The sequence below is a fragment of the Myotis lucifugus genome, unplaced genomic scaffold, assembly GCF_000147115.1.
Source record: "Myotis lucifugus unplaced genomic scaffold, Myoluc2.0 scaffold_186, whole genome shotgun sequence".
NCBI lineage: Eukaryota > Metazoa > Chordata > Mammalia > Chiroptera > Vespertilionidae > Myotis > Myotis lucifugus.
In genome coordinates, this window is record NW_005871234.1 from 1,563,897 (window position 1) to 1,573,022 (window position 9,126).

General features: G+C 46.7%; 1 pseudogene; it reads right to left on the minus strand.

Annotated features, from left to right (window-relative positions):
• Window positions 1-697: 697 nt before the first annotated feature.
• Window positions 698-1,905, minus strand: LOC102421489 (annotated as a pseudogene).
• Between the last annotated feature and the right edge of the window lie 7,221 nt (window positions 1,906-9,126).

Below are 9,126 nucleotides of genomic sequence, written 5' to 3' on the forward strand. Positions count from 1 at the left end.
TGAAGATACTAATTATATACAACAAACCTGCATCTATCAACAAGTGATTCTAAGAATCGAGTGAATCAAGTATTCGAACTACCGCACGGAGGGGGGATTTAGTCTCACCTAGGTACAATGAAAGGAAATGGACTGACTATTCTTGGGGGGGAAAGGGGTGTGGTAGATGCGGGAAGAGACTGGACAAAAATCATGCACCTATGGATGAGGACAGTGGGTGGGGAGTGAGGGCGGAGGGTGGGGCGGGAACTGGGAGGAGGGGATTTATGGGGGAATAAAGAGGAACAACTGTAATAATCTGAACAATAAAGATTTAATTAAAAAAAAAAGATACCTCAATCCTGCTTTCCTTCATTCCTTTGCTTTAAATATATCCTGTGATCCAAGAACTCACAGGGAGAAGGCAGAGCTGGGTGTCCCCATAATGCAGTCTCTGCCCAGAGGTGAGGAGTCTTGTGGCCCAAGGTTGGGAAGCCAGCACCTTTCTGGCCTGGAGGCTCCGAAGGAGCAGGCCTCTGGGAGCTGGCCTCCTCCAGAAGAACTTCAGAGACAAGTTTGGGACTTCTTCCCAAATGTCTACCCGACCTGGTCCTCCTCAGATCTTCAAAACTCAGAAAATAAGAGCGCTCAGCCTCAGCCCTTGCTAAGCTTCAAAATGACTGCCAACACCAACTTGGCAGACATTTCATCACCTCGGCTCAGTGCATGTCACCAAAAATTCTCCAGGGATTTCATGGTTTGGACCTCGGTAGTGTGGCTGGCCCAGGACTATCCATGCAGGGAGGCCTGCATCTCTGACAGTCGGTTAGAGCTTGGGGTGCTCATCCTCTGTACTTTGTGGTACATACCGGTGTTGCCGAAGTCGGGGGCCTGGTACAACAAGCCTTCCTTTTGCTGCTTCTCCTTCCAGCAGTTGTTTCGGAGGTTGGCTATGTAATCATCCTCCACGTTCCGCTCAACCGTCTGTAGGCTGGAACCTGTGTACTCCTCAGAGAAGGTGTCCGTCACGTAGTAGATGACGTTCAGGTGGTCAGTGACGCGCCTGTGAACGTGGCCCACCGACGGCCTTGGGCTCAGACTGTAGGGTGGACTGGTGACCATGAGCTGGCTGAGAGCTGACACAAGGATCAGGATGAGGATGGGCATCAGTTGGACAAATGCCCCCAGTCCGCTGTCACCCTGGTTCTCCCTCTGCTGGTAGTTATAGTACATCCGGCTGTTGCTGTAGACATGGATGTTACTAGATGGGAAGCCACCGCCAAAGAACATGTTGAAGAGGTCTTCCGGGGAGATGTCAGCCTCAAAGCCACGGTGGAAGTCCGCGTGCCCATGGCCATGGCGGGCCGCCTGGCTCTTGTCATCACCAAACTGGTCATACTGCTTCCTTTCCTCTGGGTTGCTAAGGACTGCATATGCTGTGCCGATGGCTTTGAAAGCTTCGGTGGCGCCAGGCGCGTGGTTCTTGTCTGGGTGGAACTTGAGGGCCAGTTTGCGGTAGGCCTTCTTCAGGTCCTCCTCCGAGGCCCCTCTGCTCACACCCAGGATCTCATAGTGGTCTTTACACTGCTTGACCCTCTTCACAGCTGCCACTTGGTCTGCAGTGTAGCCTTTGGTGGGCTCTCCTCCTCCTCCAGCTTCACCATTGGCCGAGGGGGCGTCGGAACCACTCGCTTTCCTGTGGGTCGCGTGGGTCATGTCTGTGGGTTGGGGTTGGTCACCGGCAGACTGTGGCTTCTGGTTGAGGGACTCGATCAGGGCGCGAACATGTGGCGTCGGATACAGCCGCTGTGCCTTCTCCAGGAAGCGGAGCGCCTGGTCGGGCTGGTTGCTCTGGATGGCCTTGAGGGCGATGCTAACACAGCGATCAGCTTCATCCTTGTTGGATTCCATGGCAGAACCAGAGTGCGGAACCGGGCGAGCGAAGGGCTGCGCGAGCCGCAGGTTGCTGGGCAGGAAAGACTTCCACTGGTGCTCAGGCCTCACCAAGCTTTTATTTGGTTCCGGCTCCACCCATAGTATAGCCCTTAGGCAGGGAGGTTCCAGTGACACACAGACTATTCTTATCAATAAGGATTTACATGAGTAAAGGTGGGGAAGTTGCTTCAGCTACCATTATCTGGATTAACAGAGGTGGTGCACAGCTCTGACCTTTGCTAGGGCTTCAAAGGTCACCAGGCTTCCGGGTTCTCTGTCTACACTTCTCTGCTAGTGAAGACAATAGGCGGTTTCCCACACTTCCTTATTTAGTTGTGATGTTTCTTTCTTTTTAGATTTAACCCATTGGAATTAATAATTATTCAAAGTGTGTATACATTATTTTGGGACACCCTGTGTATATAATAGCTAACATTAAGCACTAATTATATTCAAGATACTTTGCAAAGCTTCCATTTCCAGACCTGGCAACAATCCCATGAGGTGGCTAATATGTTATTATTATTATTATCATTATTTTTTAAAATATAGTTTATTGATTTTTTACAGAGAGGAAAGGAGAGAGATAGAGAGTTAGAAACATCGATGAGAGAGAAACATCAATCAGCTGCCTCCTGCACATCTCCCACTGGGGATGTGCCCGCAACCCAGGTACATGCCCTTGACCAGAATCGAACCTGGGACCTTTCAGTCCGCAGGCCGACGCTCTATCCACTGACCCAAACCGGTTTCGGCTGTTATTATTATTTTATGTATAAAGAAACCAAGGCTGCCTTGGCTGATTTGGCTCAGTGGATAGAGCATTGGACTGGGGACTAAAGGGTCCTGGGGTCGATTCCGGTCAAGGGCACATGCCTGGGTTGCAGGCTCAATCCCCCCATGCAAGAGGCAGCCAATCAATGATTCTCTCTCATCATTGATGTTTCTATCTTTCTCTTCCTCTCCTTTCCTCTCTGAAATCAATAAAAATATATTTTTAAAAAAAGAAAAAAGATAATAAAATGTGTTCAAATAGCACTGAGACAAATGTCTATTAAATCAAATACGTCTTTGTTAAGATAAGGGGAAAAAGTGAATGGAGGTCAGTTCAAGGTAGGCTCTGCCCTCGACAGAAGGAATCCCTCTTCAAAGACCACGTGAGGCCAGGATTACCTTTCAGGACTGATGGCATCCCTGCACCCCCACCGTTGGAGGTCCCATCTCTTTGGCTAATCCCAATCTCTCTCTCTCTCTCTCTCTCTCTCTCCAGACTTTTGCCAAAGCAAAACTCCTTGGACTTAGCTGCCTATATCCTTGTCTTTCCTGGTCCTTCGGTCATCACAACTGGGTTGTCATCCTGGTGAGGAGAGAACACTGTCCATTGAGGTACTTCCTGTGGAGATCTTTTTTTTTTAATTAAATCTTTATTGTTCAGATTATTACATTTGTTCCTCTTCCCCCCCCCCCCCCATAACTCCCCTCATCCCAGTTCCCACCCCACCCTCCGCCCTTACTCCCCACCCACTGTCCTCATCCATAGGTGCATGATTTTTGTCCAGTCTCTTCCCGCATCTCCCACTCCCCTTTCCCCCCCAAGAATAGTCAGTCCATTCCCTTTCTATGTCCCTGATTCTATTATAATCACCAGTTCATTCGGTTCATCAGATTATTTATTCACTTGATTCTTAGATTCACTTGTTGATAGATGTATGTTTGTTGTTCATAATTTGTATCTTTACCTTTTTCTTCTTCCTCCTCTTCTTAAAGGATACCTTTCAGCATTTCATATAATACTGGTTTGGTGGTGATGAACTCCTTTAGCTTTTTCTTAGCTGTGAAGCTCTTTATCTGACCTTCAATTCTGAATGATAGCTTTGCTGGATAAAGTAATCTTGGTTGTAGGTTCTTGGTATTCATCACTTTGAATATTTCTTGCCACTCCCTTCTGGCTTGAAAAGTTTCTGTTGAGAAATCAGCTGACAGTCGTATGGGTATTCCCTTGTAGGTAACTGAGTTTCTTTCTCTTGCTGCTTTTAAGATTCTCTCTTTGTCTTTTGCTCTTGGCATTTTAATTATGATGTGTCTTGGTGTGGTCCTCTTTGGATTCCTTTTGTTTGGGGTTCTCTGTGCTTCCTGGACCTGTAAGTCTATTTCTTTCACCAGGTAGGGGAAGTTTTCTGTCATTATTTCTTCAAATAGGTTTTCAATATCTTGCTGTCTCTCATCTTCTGGCACCCCTATAATTCTGATGTTTGTAGCTTGAAGCTGTCCCAGAGGCTCCTTACACTATCTTCGTATTTTTGGATTCTTTTTTCATTTTGCTTTTCCGGTTAGGTGTTTTTTGCTTCTTCGCATTTCAAATCTTTGACTTGATTCTTGCACTCCTCTGGTCTGCTGTTGGGTGTCTGTATAATATTCTTTATTTCAGTCAGTGTATGCTTAATTTCTAGTTGGTTCTTTATCACAACATCGAGGGTCTCATTAGATTTCTTGAGGATCTCACTATATTTATCGGCAGTCTCACCAGTCTTTTCGAGGACCTTACTAAGTTTATCGGCGGATTCTAGACAGTTCTTGGGAGACCTTAAAAGTGTGGTTTTGAACTCTATATCCTCCATTTCTGTCAGTTGTGTCCTGTTTCTTTGTCTCCGCATTTTTTATGCTTTCTTGAGGCACCCCCTTGTGGTCTTTGTGCACAGTCTTGTTGTAGTTAAGCCTTGATTGTTGTAGGTAATACTAGGGGGGATTTGACCTCCAGGCCAATTGGCTGTGAGAATCAGCTGTGTCTGCAGTGGGAGAACTTCTGTCCTCTAGGGAGGTGCTAATCTAGCCTTTGCCTAAGGCTATCCGGCAAATGGCTCTGTGCAAGGCTTGGGCAGGGCGGGTCCCATGGGATCTACAGGGCGGGTGGTGCAGTTATGGCTGCTCTCAGTTCCGTCCCCAGAGGCTCTGCCTCTCAGAGTCCCAGCAACTGCTGCAAACCTTGGAGAGAAAGCTGCCCTCGAGTTCCGACCGATGGCAGACAGTCCCGCTCCTCCCGTTTGAGTCTGGGTCCCCAGAGACTCGCCCTGAACTGGAGCTCAGAGCCTGAGACTCCCTCCAGATTGAAACAGACAACCTCGCCCTCAGCCGCCAGCCCGCTCCGCACGCACCTCCGCACCTTTGTATTTTCCACACTGTGCCTCCTCTGAGTCTCGGTATGCTTTTCTCTTTCCTTCTAGTTGTAGAATTTTCCCTCAGCCAGCCTTCCTGTGGTTCTGGGTGATGTCTGTTCCGTCTTTTAGTTGTATTTTTGAAGTGGTTGTGCGAGGCAGCAATCTCCGGTGTTTACCTATGCTGCCATCTTGGTTTCTCCCTGTGGAGATCATTTTGCCACCACGCAGGTTAAGGTAGGACGTGGTCTGGGAATTTGGTGGGCAAGTTGCTGTAAGGACTCAGGAATCCGCTATATCTTCATAAATGCATCCTGTCAGTACATGCATCCCTTAATTTCTCTTGTTTAATCTGCCATTGCCCTTACAGTTGTTTTGTTTCCATGGCAGTGGTGAAGAAAAGAAGCAGTTATCATTCCAAGCACAGACTGCCCGATTCCAAAAGGGAGAGTCTGGGCTGATTCACTTGCCCCAACAGTGCTTTTGTGTTGTCTCTCTCTTCACTGGGTTGCTATTATTTCCACTACCAGAGCCCTGTTGTTGAGCCCCAAACCCCCACACCGTGGAAGACTCAGAGTCTCCCAGGACTATTTGGGAAGCAGAATTCACCCAGCTGTTGGACGCAGTGAATCCTCCCAAGCGGCACCCCCACCCCCTCATCACCCCTCACCCCCCACCTCCCATCCCCCAAACCCCATCCCCCCACTCCCGTGGAGCAGGAGCTGGGCTGGGGGTGGAGGGTAAGAGGCGAGCTTGACAGTCTTCAGTTGCATTGTTGCTAAGTTCTGAGTTGCTCCTTTCCTGAATGCTGTGCTAGCTCACCCTGGAAACAGTCATTTTCCTGGCATCTCCTTATACAGGCTGCAGGCTGCTAGCACCTTTGCCTCTGAGCTCTCAGCTGCCTGGTGGTTCTGCTGCCTCCAAGAGCCTCACGTCTCATGTGTTAGAAAAGGCTGAGCCTTTCTCCAGAGCAGCAGGAGTTCAAGACTCCCTCCTTTGGGGCCTTAGCTTTGTGGGGGCAGCTGGAGAAGACGGAAAGGTGGGTGGAAAGAAGAAGGACTGAAACCCGTGATCAAAAATATTTAGTCTCTCTTCTTATTTAAGAAAATTAAAGAGCCGAAACCGGTTTGGCTCAGTGGATAGAGCGTCGGCCTGTGGCCTGAAAGGTCCCAGGTTCGATTCCGGTCAAGGGCATGTACCTGGGTTGCGGGCACATCCCCAGTGGGAGATGTGCAGGAGGCAGCTAATTGATGTTTCTCTCTCATCGATGTTTCTAACTCTCTATCTCCCTCCCTTCCTCTCTGTAAAAAATCAATAAAACATATTTTAAAAAAAAAAGAAAATTAAAGAATGCTGGGGTCCAAACGGATTGTTCAGTGTGGGAGAATGAGGTCCCTGCCCCCTTCTCTTTCCTACAGGGCACCTGCTTTTCAATGGCTGCTCCGCTCCGGAGTGGGATCTGTGCTGGAGTTCTGCTCCATTTTTGATGTAGAAGAAGCATTAATGGATTCATAGAGAGACAGAGCCCCAAATCCACTGGCTTCAGTAGTCCCCATTTTGACCAATTGAATGAGTTGGCCCTGGATTAAAATGGAATGGACTTTTAAAAAACTCAGTGGGGCCCTGGTCAATGTGGCTCAGTTGGTTGGGCATCACTCCATGTACCAGTTTACTCACCACCCATTAAATGCCCGTTACCTTTATTTTATTTTATTTTATTTTACTTTACTTTATTTTATCTGCTTGAATTGAATGAAAGTGGCCTTCTTTACATCTGTGTATTTAATTAATAACTACTGTTCCAGGCTTTCCCAATCATTCTTGTATCATTCTTGGAACTCTCTCCTGGGAGTTCCAGATTCTGGGTCCATTCAACCTCACTTAGATTACATGTGTGTAAACACTTTGAAGATTTTAACGGGAAATTTTTATCAAGTGGTTGGAGGGAGCTGAAGAAGCTGAAGATCTCCCTATTTTATTGCCATTTTATAAGTTAGGAAGTACCAGCCTCAAACCTACTGAGACCTCCAGGATTTGGAGTGTGGTGGAAGAGACACTTATAATTTCCACATCCAAAACATGATAGGATTACAACATTTACTCTTTTGTGAATCTCATATTTTCTAGACATTTTTAGAAATTCCATTTAAAAAATAAGAACATGGAGTTGCTGAGGGTTTACTGACTCTCCTGTTTCATCCTTTATCCTCATTTATAACTTACTTCAATTAATTAATTTTCATAATACTGTAAGAACCCACAAAATGACCATTCAAAACAAAACTAGGCTCTTACAAGTAACCCACATCTAACTATGTGGTTCCCCCATCATTATCCCACCCCTTCACCTCCCCTCACTGAAGGTGACTTCCTTTAAAATATATATATGATTTTTAGATAGAAGAAGGGAGAGGGAGAGAGAGAGAGAGAAACATCTATGTGAGCGTGTAACATCAATTGGCTGCCTCCTGCATGCCTCCTACTGTGCCCTGCCTGGGAATCACATTGACAATTCTTTGGTGTACCAGACAATGTCCAACCAACTGAGCCACACAGGCCAGAGCTCTTTTTGTTGTTGTTGTTAATCTTCACCTGAGGATATTTTCCCATTGATTTTTAGAGAGAGTAGAAGGGAGGGGGAGAGACAGAGGAGAGAAACATTGATGTGAAAGAGACATATTAATTGGTTGCTTCCCACATGTGCCTCAACCAGGATTGAGCCTGCATCAGAGGTACGTGCCCTTGACCGGAATCGAACCTGGGACTCTTCAGTCTGCAGGATGCTCTACCCACTGAGCAAACTGGCCAGGACCGGGCTCTTTTTTAAATTGATTTTAGAGAGAGAGGAAGGGGGGGGGAGGGATTGAGAGAAAAGAGAGAGAAACATTGATGTGAAAGTGAAACATCGATTATTTGCCTCCTACACATGCCCGGACAGGGAATCAAACCCAAAACCTCGGTATGTGTCCCGACCAGGGATCGAACCTACGACCTTTCAGTGTACAGGATGATGTTCCAACCGAGCTACACTGGCCAGGGCCCAAGGTGACTTTCAATGCTAAACTCCAATCAGATTTGGAGTTAGGGCCCTGTCCTCTTATATCACCTTCTCATCTGTCCCTGTTGTCACTAATAGGGCAAATCTGCTTTGCAGGCTTAATACTTAAAATATCCTTAAATGGCCTCACTTGGCAGAGAATAAAGCTCAGATTAAATTCTGCTTCTGGTAGCATAATTGTCTAAGTTTAAGAAGAGCTCAAATATAGCTGAGATATTATTCATCTTGAAGCCATCACCCATCAATTTGGATATAACTTCCTTTGTCACATTCTAGAAATTCTTTTTTTAGGATAGGACCAGGGCAGCTGACTAAGAGATTCCCCACACTCCCTGCCCACCTCTTCTCCAGTACTGATCAGTGTTTTTCCCTCAGCCTTCTCTCTGGAATGGCCATTGAGTGACATTCTCCTTGTAGGAGAGGCTGCGGCATGGACACGTGCTGCCATTAGTCACTTCACAGCACTGAGATTGTGTCTGTGTTTTAGTTATGGATACAAGTAGGAGTCATCAGACATCTACCCAGACTTGAAGAGGAGATAAAAAGAATAATACATGTTGTGGAACCCCCTTAGTTCATCTCTACCCTTGTTGGGAGAGGGCTCTCTTAGAATAAAAATGAATTTTGGGAGATGATTTGAATTAGTAGGAAAAAGACCTGTTTCTCTTAGAGATGTTTTACTCTGGAGAATATGCGAGGCCTAAAGTCAGGCAGACGTAAAGTGTTATAAGGAGGCTCCATCTGCCACCAAGAGAATGCGATCTCTAAGACATTGACCATCTCTCTTAGATGGAAATCAGAGACTGAAGTGGGGGGTAGGTTAAGGGAGGGAGTCGGGTGAGGTAGGTGGGAACAGTGGAGTAGAAAGGAAAGAGGGAGGGAGAAGAAGGAATTTGGGACTTCCCACCTAAGGCTGACTGGTCTGCACTGAAGGGCTGTGTTCAGTGAAAAGTAAGGACATGTTTAGCATTATCCTCTGGGCTCTGGGTGTCATTATTTTCA